Consider the following 14,079-nt stretch of genomic DNA (forward strand, 5'->3'; position numbering starts at 1 on the left):
GAGTCTAGTTAGTAATAATATGTTAATATTGGTTTCTTAGTTTTAACAAATGTACCATAGCAATGTAAACTGTTAACCGTGGGGATAGACAGGAACTCTCTGTACTGTTTCTGCAACTTTTCTGTACATTTAAAACTATTCCAAAATTAAAAGTTTATTTAAAACTGTATCACACCAATTTAGAGTCCCACTAAGAGGGCATAGAAATGTTAGTCTTACCACAACCTTGCCAACAGCAAGTATTTTTAAAAATTCAGTCTTTCAGCAAATATTTATTAAGTACTGTCTATGTGCCAGGCACTATCCTAGGTTCTCGGGATCCATCTTTAAACAAAGCAGACATAGATTGATGCCCTCATGGTGTTGACATTATAGCAAAAAAGACAGATATTTTAGTCTGTTAGAAGCAAAAAGTGCTTTGAACAAGGATTTACTGTATAGCACAGGGAACTATAGTCAGTTGCTTTTGATAAACTATAATGGAAAAGAATTGAAAAAAAAAATATATATATATAACCGAGTAATTTGCTGTAAATCTAAAACTAACAAAATACGTAAATCAGCTATACTTCAGTTTAAAAAAAAAGAAGTAAGGACTTCCCTGGTGGTCCAGTGACTAGAACTCCAAGTTCCCAATGTAGGGGGCCCAGGTTTGATCCCTGGTCAGGGAACTAGATCTCACATCATAACTAAGAGTTCGCAAGCTGCAACCAAGATTGAAAGCCCCACATGCTGCAAGTAAGACCCAGCACACTTCCAATAAATAAATTAAATTAAATTAATATTTTTTTAGAAAAGAGAGAAAAAGAAGTAATTCTACTTTGGAAAAAGTAGAATAGGGAACAACACAGGGGAAGAGAGAATAAGGGGTGAGCTACGATTTTCAATAGGGTGATCTAGAGAGGCTTCATTGAGGAGGTGACATCACAGCAATGACCCGAAGGAGGTGAAGAGGTAAGCCATGTGGATGTCTGGAGGAAAGGTCTGAGAGATACAGTGGAAGGACGGATCGCATATGGCCTTGTCAGGGGCTGTACAAGATGTCACAGGGACCAAGCTCACCCCAATCCTCAATTCCTCTGCTGCACTCCCAGCCCCTTGCAGCTAGACAGGACTGTAGGAACAGTTTGGACCAATGAAACGTGAGTGGAGGTGTAATGGGTGTCACTTCCAGGTTGAGGCAATAAAAATCCCACATGTGATTCTCTGGTCTTTCTTTCCCTCGTTGCTGTCTGCAGTCCACATAGTGCAGCGCCAAGATGATAGAGCCTTCAGCAGCCTGGGTCACTCCTGAGTGACTACCTACTACCTACCTAGAGCAGAGCCTCCCCCTACTAACTGTTTGACAAGTGTCATGAGCTGAGTCACCAGTTGGTGGCACCCTGGAGAGATAGCCGGGCACAGGCACCAAGACTTAATACCTTAAGCTACTGAGATTTGGGGAGTAGTCATCACTGCACCACATCTTAGCCCATCTGGCCTGACATGGAAGGACTTGGCTTTGGGTTAAATGACTCCACTGTTTCTTTAAAAATTCAAGCATGATTGTTCAGCTTTCATTTCTTGGATAATTACTGAATATGGCTTTTGAACTATGGTGTTGGAGAAGACTCTTGAGAGTCCCTGGAGTGAAAGGAGATCAAACCAGTCAATTCTAAAGGAAATCAATCCTGAATATTCATTGAAACGACTGATGCTAAAGCTCCAATACTTTGGCCACCTGACGCGAAGAACTGACTCATTGGAAAAGACTCTGATGCTGGGAAAGGTTGAAGGCAGGAGGAGAAGGGGAAGACAGAGGATGAGATGGTTGGATGGCATCACCAACTCGACAGACATGAGTTTGAGCAAACTTCGGGAGATGGCGAAGGACAGGGAAGCCTGGCGTGCTGCAGTCCATGGGGTCACAAAGGGTCAGACATGACTGAGCAACTAAACTGAACTGAACTGATAGCAGATTGTATCTTCTAACATGGGCATAACAAATTCTCCCACGCGCCACGCTCTTCTCACCACGGCATTGACACTCCACCCATTGAGAGGCGGCCTCTGTGCTCCCTTCCCTTGAAGGGGCAGGCCTAGAACCACACTGAAGACGAACCTATGTGACTTCTAAATCCAGGTCATAACAAATGCTATGGCTTGCATCCTGTCTCGATGGAACATTTGCTCACGGAAGCCCACTGCCATGTAGTGAGGAAGCCGAGGTGACCCAGAGGAGTCAGGTAAGGGTGTTCCAGTTCGCGTTCCCAGGTGAGGTCCTAGCTGACAACCACACGCATGAGGAGGCCTTCGGGAGGACTCCTGCCATCGTCTGTCTGCAACCTCATGAGAGACTCTAAAAGAGAACTGTTGGGCTGAGCTCGGGCAGGCCCAGAGCCATAATGATGGTGATGAGGAGGAGGAGAAGGAGGAAGCTTTAAGCCACTAAGATCTGTTTTTGTTTTTTCAGGTTATTGAATGAACTTAACCCATGTAAAATACTTGAAAGAATGCCTGACACATAATCTGCTTCCAACAAATGTTACAAAAATTACCTGAAATTTCACCTCTCAGAGAAAATTACAATTAAGATTCTGGTAAATGTCCTTTCCAGGAAACAGCCGTTTACTTCTTCAATCGTGTATACAGATGAGACCAAACTCTACATGATGTTCTGAAACAAATGAAACTCAGTCTCTGTATATACACATCCCATCCGTTCTGCTTCTCTGGAGAATCCTGACTAATACAGTTGATTAGGTTGCTCAGCTCAAATGTTTATTGACTTTCTGTATTTATTTTTTTTTTATCTTTCCTTTCTCTCTTCTTTTTTCAAAAAAAAAATTTATTGGAATATAGTTGCTTTACACTGTTGTATTAGTTTCCACTATGCAGCAAAGTGAATCAGCAATACATATACACATATTCCCTCTTTTTTGGATTTTCTTCTCATTTAGGTCACCGCAGAGGACTGAATAGAGTTCTTTGTGCTAAACAGTAGGCTCTCATTAGTTATCTATTTTATACTTAGTGATGGCATGTATGTCAGTCTCAATCTCCCAATTCATCCCACCCCCCTTTCCTCCCTTGGTGTCCATAATTTGCTCTACAAGCCACTAACTTGTTTTGAAAATGTTTATTTATTTGGCTCTGCTGGGTCTTATTGTGGCATGTGAGATCTTCGATCCTTGCAGCATGGAAGCAGCTGCAGCATGTGGGATCTAGCTCCCCGACTAGGGATCAAACTCGGGCCCATTTGACGCAGAGTCTCTTAGCCACTGGGCCACCAGGGAAGTCCCTCAAAGCCACTAAGTTTCAAGGTGGTTTGTTATATAGCAATAGATAACTACAAGAGTAAGGCTGAACATTTTCATTATTCTTACCTAATATATTAAAGTCTTTTTACACGAAGATACCAAGCCTGCCTTTTCCCTTTCCAGATAACCGTGTGAAAAAGGATGAGGCAATGTATGAAACTACCAGAGATGTCCCTTAGAATGAACTCAGAACAAAAATGTTCTCAGAATAGCTGTTCAATTAACACACATAGGTATTCAATAAATATTTGTTAAATCAGTAATCTTATTCATAGAAGGTGGGGAGATGGGGATATATTGGTCAAAGGGTACAGACCTAGTAATAAGAGGAATAAATCTTGGATCTAATGTATAGCATGGTGACTATATTTAACAACACTGTATTCTTATACCTGAAAGCTGCTAAGAGACTTTTCTCCTAGCAAAGAAGGAGAAAAGTGTGTGTTTGTTCTCACAAAACACACACACACACATGATAATTATGAGAGGTTGGTGGTGGTGTTAACTAACCTTATTGGATAATCATTTTGCAATTCATAATTATCAAATCATCACACTGTACACCTTAAACTTATACAATCTTATATGTCATTATAGCTCAATAAAGAGAATAATAATAATGCCCATATTTCTGTACCTTGTTTAAATATATTATAATCAATCTAAATCAGTGTTTTTCATGAAATTCAGATGTATTATGCAACATTCCCTAGAAATACCAAACTGTTAAATAATTTTATTTTAAGAGGCTTACAGCAAAGTTTTACTTTTTCCTTCTCTTTAGTTTCCTTTTCATTAAATGAATAAAATAATGTATATTGCGTGGATGCTCAGTCACTCAGTCGTGTCTGACTCTTTTTGACCCTATGGATTGTAACCTACCAGACTCCTCTGTCCATGAGATTCTCCAGGCAAGAATACTGAGTGGGCAGGAGATGCCAGAGCCTCAGGTTTGATCCTGGGTCGGGAAGATCCCCTGGAGAAGAAAATGGCAACCCACTCCAGTATTCTTGCCTGGGAAATCCCATGGACAGAGGAGCCTGGTGGGCTACAGTCCCTGGGGTCGCAGAGAGTTGGACAAGACTTAGCGACTAAACAACAAGCACGGTACATGTGAAGGTAAGCTAAAATACATTTGCATCCCATTTTCCCTAGAGATAAGGTTTACTGACAGTTTGGTATGGATTCTTCCAGATCTTCTTTCTATATATTTACATTCCTGGATATGAACTTTTTGTGGCAGAATGTATTTTCCAAAAATGGCCGTGACAACATTTCCCATCCCACGTGCTCTTTCAAAACCTTGCCACACCCCATCAGGCGGAGGTTCTGTCCTCTGTCCGCCTGAGCATGCCTCTCTGTGACAAAAGTGATGTGAGCTGACACCCAAGGCTTGTCATAAGAAACAATATTGATTCCCCTTGGCTGTCTGTGTTAGGACACATACTTCTAGAGCTGTAAGCCACACTGTAAGAAGTCTGGCTACCCTGAAGCCCCCATGCCAGGGAGATCACAAAGACAGACTAGAGAAAGAAAAGATCATAGCTTTTCTGAACCCCACCTGCTTGAGTGTTCCCACCCCAGGTGCCAGACAGGTGAGGAAGCTTTCATCTTAACCCCTGTCAGCGTGGGACAGTGTGAGACCTGGATGAAAAAGCCACTAACCATTAGGTAATTGATTTATATATATATATACCTATACATGCTTATTTGCATAAATGACCTATTACATAGATGTCTCTGAGACTTGTTTTTTTAATTTATTTATTTTTAACTGAAGGATAATTGCATTACAGTATTGTGCTGGTTTCCGCCAATATCAACATGAATCCACCACAGGTATACGTATGACCCCTCCGTCTGGAATCTCTCCCCCATCTCCCTCCCCATCCCATGCCTCTAGGCTGTTACAGAGCCCCCGTTGAGTTTCCTGAGTCATACAGCTAATTCCCATTGGTTATCTATTTTACATATGGTAATGCATGTTTCTGTGTTATTCAGTACATCTCACCCTCTCCTTCCTCCCCTGCCACCGTGTCCATACGTGAGATTTGGTTTTTGTGGGATCTTAGTTCCCCAACCAGGGATCCATTGAACCTGTGCCCCTGCAATGGAAAGGCAGAGTCTTAACCACTGGACCACCAGGGAAGTCCAAGGTTTGCTTTTTTCACTGAGCAATTTCTGAGACTGTTGTGTGTCAGTGGGCTCAGATCCACTCAATATTTTGTAAGGCTGTGCAGTATTCTATAGCGTAGATATTGCATAACAGAGCATAGAGAATTTTCAAACATCTTTAGCTGTGGCCTCCCTTATGGCAAAAAGTGAAGAGGAACTAAAAAGCCTCTGATGAAAGTGAAAGAGGAGAGTGAAAAAGTTGGCTTAAAGCTCAACATTCAGAAAACTAAGATCATGGCATCTGGTCCCATCACTTCATGGCAAAAAGATGGGGGTTCAGACTTTATTTTGGGGGCTCCAAAATCATTGCAGATGGTGATTGCAGCCATGAAATTAAAAGACACTTACTCCTTGGAAGGAAAGTTATGACCAACCTAGATAGCGTATTCAAAAGCAGAGACATTACTTTGCCAACAAAGGTCCGTCTAGTCAAGGCTATGGTTTTCCAGTGGTCATGTATGAATGTGAAAGTTGGACTGTGAAGAAAGCTGAGCGCTGAAGAATTGATGCTTTTGAACTGTGGTGTTGGAGAAGATTCTTGAGAGTCCCTTGGACTGCAAAAAGATCCAACTAGTCCATTTTAAAGGAGCTCAGTCCTGGGTGTTCACTGGAAGGACTGATGCTAAAGCTGAAACTCCAATATTTTGGCCACCTCATGCAGAGTTGACTCATTGGAAAAGACTGATGCTGGGAGGGGTTGCAGGCAGGAGGAGAAGGGGGTGACAGAAGATGAGATGGCTGAATGGCATCACCGACTTGATGAACGTGAGTTTGGGTGAACTCCGAGAGTTGGTGATGGACAGGGAGGCCTGGTGTGTTGCAATTCATGGGGTCGCAAATAGTCGAACACGACTGAGCGACTGAACTGAACTGAACTGCCTCTTCAAAGTAAGAGTTCCTGGAAACTCATGGTTTAAAACAAGTCAAATAAGCTGCTGGTCCCAGCCAGTGCCTCTCCCCACTACCCTCCATACAGGGAGAGGCCTCTGAAGAGACTCCTAGCTTTTGATGACATTTACAAATCAATCACCTTGTAGAGGGTCTAAGGACAGGTCAAGCAGCGCTTCTCTATGTTTGTTTTGTTTTGCTTTAAAGAAGGCAATGGCAACCCACTCCAGTACTCTTGCCTGGAAAATCCCATGGACAGAGGAGTCTGGTAGGCTGCAGTCCATGGGGTCGCAAAGAGTCGGACACAACTGAGCGACTTCACTTTCACGCACTGGAGAAGCAAATGGCAACTCCAGTGTTCTTGCTTGGAGAATCCCAGGGATGGGGGAGCCTGGTGGGCTGCTGTCTATGGGGTCGCACAGAGTCGGACACGACTGAAGCGACTTAGCAGCATAGTTGATCCGGGCTTCCCTGGTAGCTCAGCGGGTAAAGAATCTGCCTGCAATGCAGGAGAGCCCAGTTTGACTCCTGGGTCGGGAAGATCCCCTGAAGGGATAGGCTACTCACTCCAATATTCTTGGGCTTCTCTGGTGGCTCAGAGGTTAAAGCGTCTGCCTGCAAGGAGGGAGACCTGGGTTCGATCCCTCGGTTGGGAAGATCCCCTGGAGAGGGAAATGGCAACCCACTCCAGTATTCTTGCCTGGAGAATCCCATGCACAGAGGAGCTTGGCAGGCTATAGTCCATGGGGGCCCAAAGAGTTGGACATCACTAAGCACAGCATAACATAGTTGATTTAAAATGCTGTGTTAGTTTCAAGTGTACAACAAATGCGTCAGTTATACACACACATATATCCACTTTTTTTTTTTAGATTCCTTTCCCATACAGGCATCTATTGTTGTTGTTGTTGTTTTTAATGCTCTCTCTCTCTTTTTAAGGTACAATGGACATAGAACATTGTATTCGTTTCAGGTATACAACATAATGATTCAATATTTGTATATACTGTGAAATGACCAGCACAATCCATGATCGCATGTAGTTCCAATTTTCTCTTGTGAAGTTTTTTTCAGTCTTGACTGTACATTCGAATCACCCCTGAAATCCTGTTAAAAGGAATGTTGTGATGAGTAGTTCTGGAGTGGGCTGACCTTCTCAGCAGTGCTGACCGTCTCCCAGGTGATACCCGTGTCCACTGAGTCAGGGGTTACCAAGCCTCAGCTAGCTTCTGATGACCCTTGCTTTCCTCGCTCACCTTCCAAAGTGGTGTGGGGGTGGGGTTCAAGCCTGGAGTTTTGAAAACTGATCTTTCCCTCCTCCTAAAGACTGGAAGCTCCTATTTTCACCTCCAGTCTTTGCTTCCCTTGACCGGGAGTCACCGAATGAATGGGCTATAGATGTGATTCTCACTTTTCCAGAACGTCAGTGCTTTCGTTTCCACTTTAAATATCTGCTTTAGGAGAGAAATGGGTAGAGAACGGGTGTTGGAAATCGTGTTCCCTCTGTGACCTGTCATCGTTATGCCGTCTGTTCCAGTAGAGGACTCTTCTTTGGCCCTTTCTTGGCACTTTTGCTTTAAACATGACCTTCCTCCACCCTGCCATGAGAGAGAGAGAGAGAGAAACCTCTAAGATGTTCCACAAACCTCTGCCATGCTTTGAGCATCCTGGTACTTTACCAACAGATTTGCACCACTCTGGCATCTGGCCTTGGTTACACACGATCCTCTCTTCTGCCGGGGATGGAAGGAGAGGGGCTTTGTAGCAAGGCACGTTTACATTATGTATGGTAATCTTTGCAGTAGTTTGTGAGTATCACCCTCACGTTATCCCTGAGGAAACTGAAACTCAAAGAGGGTCAGTGACTCATCTAAGGCCACACTGCTAGAAATGACTAGCTGGGATTGGATCTCAGATCTGCCTGACTCAGCCTTCTCCCCAGGTTTTCTCCCCAGAAATCTGAGCAATTCCGAGGTCCCTGTGTGACCATGGTGGGTTTCTCAGTGCCCTTTTCTTCCTCATTAGCAGCTGCAGCAATGAATTCATGAGAGTACAGTTCTGATTACCCCCTGAGGTCTCCCCTCTGTGTGGAGTCCTGGGCCCCTCCAGTGTTCCTTCTTTTGGCAAGAGTGAAACCATTTTCTCTCTGACCCATGACTGGGCACAGAGGGGCCCAGGTTAGAATCCCACAGCCACCTCTTGGACGAATATGCATACATTCCTTAAACTCTCTGAGCTTCAGTTTCATCCTCTGTAAAATAAGGATGATAATTGAATGTCAGCTGAGCTATTGTAGGATGATGAGAAGAGGGCATCTAATGCCTTTCAGAGTGCCTGGCATCAAGCAGGAATGAAAACAAAACAAAGCTTATACCTTTTCTATCCTTGATTTTTAAACTTTCTCATGGATCAAGACTAAGACAGCCTCTTATTGGCCCCTGAGTCTTCCCAGCAACACAGCCTTCCAGGGGCAAGTGGGGAGTGTGTGGAGTGTGTGAGATGAAGCGATTTCCCAGCTCTTACTGAGAGCAGGGGTGGCAGGCGTGGGGGAGTGGATGTCTGAGGGTAGGGGGTGTCTTCCCAGGGGGAGCAGTGGTAAAGAATCTGCCTGCCAATGCAGCAGATGCAGGAGACGGGTTTGATCTCTAGGTTGGGAAGATCCCCTGGAGGAGGGCAGGCCCATCCACTCGAGTATTCTTGCCTGGAGAATCCCATAGACAGAGGAGCCTGGCGGGCTACAGTCCACGGGGTCGCAAAGAGTCAGACACAGAATACGCACACAACAATAATAAATAATAACTGAGAGCAAGAGGGGGCTGAAGCACACCCTGTTCCCTGTGGAATCTGGGGACCATACCCAGACAGACCTCAAGAAGTTATTAACCAGTATGTGCAACATGTGTGAGTGGAGGGCAAGGGGGAGAACCAGAGTTTGGCAAGATACCAGTGGGCAGGCTGGCACTCCAGAGGGGGTGCTGAGCATGAACCACCATGGTGCCCACCCCCTGTCACTTCCCCAGTGCCCTGTCACAGATGCTCAATAAACAACTGTTAAAGGAAGGTGCTCTTTGGGGACAGGGGCTGGCTGAGCCAGTGGAGGAAGCGGCAGAAGAATGGTGATGGCCCTGAGTCCACGCTGCATGAAGGCCGGAGCTACTTCCTGACAGACTTGTTAGAGGTGCGGTTCAATGAGCGACAGGGCTCAAAGGAGAAAGAATATACTCTTTCCTATTGGTGGTTGCTTCTGTCGAACTCCAGCCAACCTGAAAACAAATTTTAAGTAACAGAATGAAAATAATGAAATACAATGGAGATCTTCAGTTTTGAGAACACTGAGATTTCCGGGACGAGTGAGAGACCCCACTACCACACTGCTTCTCCTTTATGGAGCCTCCATCAGACTTGGGAGGCCAACGCAGCAGGGTCAACCAGACTCTTCATTCCAACTCCTGCCAAGTTTCTGCCCTCTGGCCTATGCATTTCCGCAGAAACTCCTTTAAGCGGATGGGGCATTTGACCCCTTCTGTCACCTGATGAAAAATGCTTAACCTGGTCTTTTGTCCCCTAGCTCGCATCCCCACCACTGGCTGCTCTCAAGAGAGAGTCTGAGGAGTATATCACAGGCAAGTGCACACACAGTCACAGCACCCTGGAGAAGGACCACACACTTACACACGCATTAACACTTGGATTGACAAGTGCGTCTCTCTTCTGTCACTCATGAGGAGGATGGGAGAGGGAGCCTTGAGGCTCGTCCACTCTGTCCCCTTACTGTCTCCCTGCCTGCCCTGCCCCCTACAAACGGTGCCAGGGCCCCTCCTATGCTGCCAGGTACACAGCCTCTGGTTGCTTAGCAACGGCGTGCCTCTCCTCCCTATCTCAGCAACCTCTCCACGTAGCTTTAGTATCAGCCACAGCAGGGAGAGCCAGACTGGTCTGACAGGAGCTGCTGCTGCTGCTAGGGAACGTGTGGGGAAAAGTCCCCAAATAGGCCCAGGTTCTTTTTTAACATTCGTGTTCCACACGGACTCTCAGAAAGTCCTGCCACCCTCCCTTGTCCCCAACTTCTGCCAGGCTGCTGATTCCCCCTCCCAACTGGACATCTTGCCCCACTGTTGTGCTCTCTCTGCCCTGGGTCTCTGGATCTGTGCCATGTAATCTATTCCTCTTTTGAGCTTGAAGGCCCCTTGTATAACTCCACGTCCACGGGTGTCTATTTCTGGGGTCTCTGTGGTTGTCCCAGGCTCTCTTTAGGCCCCTCCTGCTTAGAATGAGTAACTGTCTGTCTCCCCTTTACTAACACTAATCCCCTCCCTCCCCACCTCCAAAAACTGATCACTGTGATGACCCCATGTTGCCTTAGCAACCATGACCACACCCCTTGTTTCCACCTTTTCAGGAAAAGTCTGTGGTGGGAGGCGCCTCACAGAAATGACCCCTAGGCTTTCTGCACTCAGCCAGCCCCCGCTTCAGGTTCAATGGAAACTGACATTGGACTTCTGGCCAACCAGAAGAGGACTAGCTCCAGAAAAGCAAGTCGTCTCTGCTGCTCTCCCTCCTTCTCATCAGCTATAATGTCAGAGTCCCAGAGAGAAGCTCTTGCAGAGGCTCAGCACCTGCAGTGGGCAGGAACCCGCCCACCCAGAACAGTGCTGCCTAGCGCTGCCCCAGCTGACAGAGTGCCTTCCCAGGGCATAGCGTCGATCCCCCTGTCTGTGTCACCTGGCCTGATCTCTTTACCTACCCCATCTCCCTCAGTCCCCGAGGCTCGGGTCTGATGATATCATCTGTGGATTAAGAACCAGGACTAGGGAGCAGTCAGCAAACAGATGGCTGAGAAAATACTTCCAGAGTAAAGGAAGACGGGGTGGAGCCCAGCTCCTAGGCAGGGTTGGCTTGGAGGGATGCTGAAATGAGGGCATGAGAGAGATTTAGGGAGGGAGGCCTGGATTCTGCCTTCTAGCAGAGGAAGCCAGCAAACAGCAGATGGAACTTTCAGGCAGGAGACCGGACCGAGTGACCTCACCCAAACCCTGTGGTCTGCTGCTATTGCAACCTGGCGAGTCTCCCAGCTCTCCTGGGTCCCCAAGTGGGAGAGCTTTTTATAGTTCACTCCCCAACTTGGGTTTGAATAATTAAACAAGATGGACAGAAATAGCAGCCGGACAGCTAAGGCGGGTTATTTTCGGGTTTTCTAGAACACAGAGTGCTCCTGGGCGGCACCCCACCCATGCAGGGGGTGGAGCCAGCATGACGGCCGATGGGAGATTCCTGTGGGGGAAACCCACCCGCATCCCCCAGGGTTCCTTGGGGTGACAGGTTTGCTGTCAGCCAGAGGAGGGTCTCACCGCTTCTTCCTGGTCTTCAAGGAAGGAGAGGGCTCTCTCTCTCTCGGCCTCCTGCTCATAGCTCCACCCCTGGCAGGAAGTCCCTTCTGTTGTCTGTCAGACTTTCTACTTCAGAGATGGTGACAGATATTGAAAATCAGATCGATAAGCAGCTTCAAGACAAACTGAATCAGGAGGAGGTGGCTACAGCTCCTCTGGCCAAGGAGCTGGATCAGGTGATAGGAGGGTTTGTGACCCTCTCCAACCTCACTCCCCATGTATCTGTTGGGAAGCCGTGGGGGGAATGAGGACTGGCATGGAGGATGGGAGGCAGAGCAGGAGAGAATTGAGGGTGTATGTTGGGGGACGGGGTGGCGAACTAGGCTCCAGAGAAGAAAAGACCAAAGCTGGATTAGTGTCAGGGCTGAGAAACTCTGAAGGGGCAAGCAGCTCTCCTCTTCTAGCTCCCTGGTGTCCTGTGTTCCGGGCATATGCTCAGCCTGGGTTTGCTGGGATAGAGCTTTAGCAGCTGAGCTGGGGAGGGCCCCCTCAGTTCTCCATTGCAGACCAATCATTTGTGGCTTGTTTGCATAATACTTTTGGTTCAACCGCAGAGATTAGGGCCTCACCCCAACTCTACCCTGAGGCTTTAAAAACCTGGGGCACAGAGGGGGCACTTGTCATGTTTTCTCCCTTTAGATAACAATTTCAGGGGTGGGTTTGGAGGTCAGATTTCAGGAAATACTGAAGTACTCATTCATTCGTGTTTATTCATTCAACAAACATTTCAAAAGCACCAACTCAAACTCTTGTGTTGGTGCTGGGAATAAATTAGTAGGGCAAGCTCCTTGCTCTCAAGAAGCCTGAAGTTTAATAGGGAAGATGGCCATCTTAAAACCTACTCTCCAACATTTTTGAGCGCTTACTATGAATTAGATACCATATAGGAACTTCGCAGAAATTGTCCCATTTAATTCTCATAACAAGTCTGTGGTCTAAGCAGCATTAGCCCCATTTGACAGTCAGTAGAACCGAGAAGAGATCTGTCCAAAGTCACAAAGCTTGTAAACGGAACTGGAACCTGTGTGCACGTGATTCCAAGTTCTGTGCTCTTATGCCGTGGATATTCAAAAGAGAGCGAGACTGTCTTTAGCTTTGGGTATGTGCTATGCGTGGTTGAGTGGGGCAATCAGGGAAAGATGTGTTTTTGCCCTGTACTTCATTCATTCTACAAATTCTTAAACTGAGTATCTAGATATTTCGTCCTTTGCTCTTAGTGCCGAGGATCCTGAAGTGACCGAAGTCCTTGCGCTGTGGACATGCTCTTCAGGGATAGAAGAAAGGCTGAAATTATAATTGGGCGAGTCGTAAAGCCAAGTTGCCTTTACCCTCAGAGTTGTTCTGTTCTCTCCCAGGGACAAATACCCAAATTTCTGGGTAATCTAGAGGAAAGGCCCGGCCGTCCTACTCTGGGAAGTCCTTCCTAACGTCTATCCTGCATTTCTTTCTGTTCCAATAGATTTCCCCACCTCGCATTTCATTTCTCTTTTTCAAGGCCAAACCTCACAGCAGCAACCCGGCAGGACGAAAGCGTCTGGCCCTTTAAGGCCACCTTCTTCCCCCCACGTGCCGTCTGGTTGGGCTGGCGACGCTGACGCACGCGTGACGTCAATGGCAGCTGGCGGAGTCTGGGCACGAGGAGCGAAGTTGGGATGGGGGTTGGGGGGGGGCGAAAAACCAGAGGGCGGTTTATTTGCATTTAAAGGGGCCACTCCAGGGTTAGCGCTCAAGGCTTTAAAGATTTGTGTATTTATTTGGAAAACTTTCCGTCTTGCGCTAGGGGACAAGAAAAAGGCGTGGTACAGCCAAAGTCTGTCGTGACTGGAGTTTGCGATGTCGATTATGTCCTTCCGCGGAAAGGGGGAAATAGTCCCTCGGTGCCGGGGCTGGAACCACGTGACCTGGAGGGGGCGGTGGGGGGGTGGGGAGAGGGAAAAAGGGAGGAGCTGGGGAGTCGACTGTCAGGCTTGGTTTCAGCTGCCCCCACCCCCACATCCTGCCCACCCTCCTGCAGCTGCCACCACATCCTGCCCAGCCGGGGGCAGGGAACTCGTGTTGGGGGGCACTGACCCAGGACCCGGCTTAGGCACCCCGTCCCTGCCCCCTTCAGCTCTAGGGTGGGGCATCTGCCCTTTGCCCCCGGCCTGGCCCCAGGCACCCTGGCACTGAGCTTGGGGGACAGCTCTGCCAACAGTATTGGACATCTCTCTGCCTGACTCCTCCCTGCGCCCTACCCCCAGCCCAGAATGGGACTTGTTCAGTCCCAGATCAGAGCCCCATTCCTGGCCTAGCACAGTTATCAATAGACAAATGGAGGTGTTCAATAAAGT

The 14,079-nt window shown here is 47.2% G+C and overlaps 1 long non-coding RNA gene across 1 annotated transcript; it reads left to right on the forward strand.

Moving 5' to 3' along the window:
* The first annotated feature begins 11,605 nt into the window (after positions 1 to 11,605).
* Positions 11,606 to 13,559, forward strand: LOC120855687. Its single transcript, XR_005719288.1, has 2 exons — positions 11,606 to 11,925; positions 13,245 to 13,559. It is a non-coding gene; the product is annotated as an uncharacterized LOC120855687 (long non-coding RNA).
* Positions 13,560 to 14,079: the final 520 nt, after the last annotated feature.

Source organism: Oryx dammah, unplaced genomic scaffold (assembly GCF_014754425.2).
Source record: "Oryx dammah isolate SB20612 unplaced genomic scaffold, SCBI_Odam_1.1 HiC_scaffold_28, whole genome shotgun sequence".
Taxonomy (NCBI): domain Eukaryota; kingdom Metazoa; phylum Chordata; class Mammalia; order Artiodactyla; family Bovidae; genus Oryx; species Oryx dammah.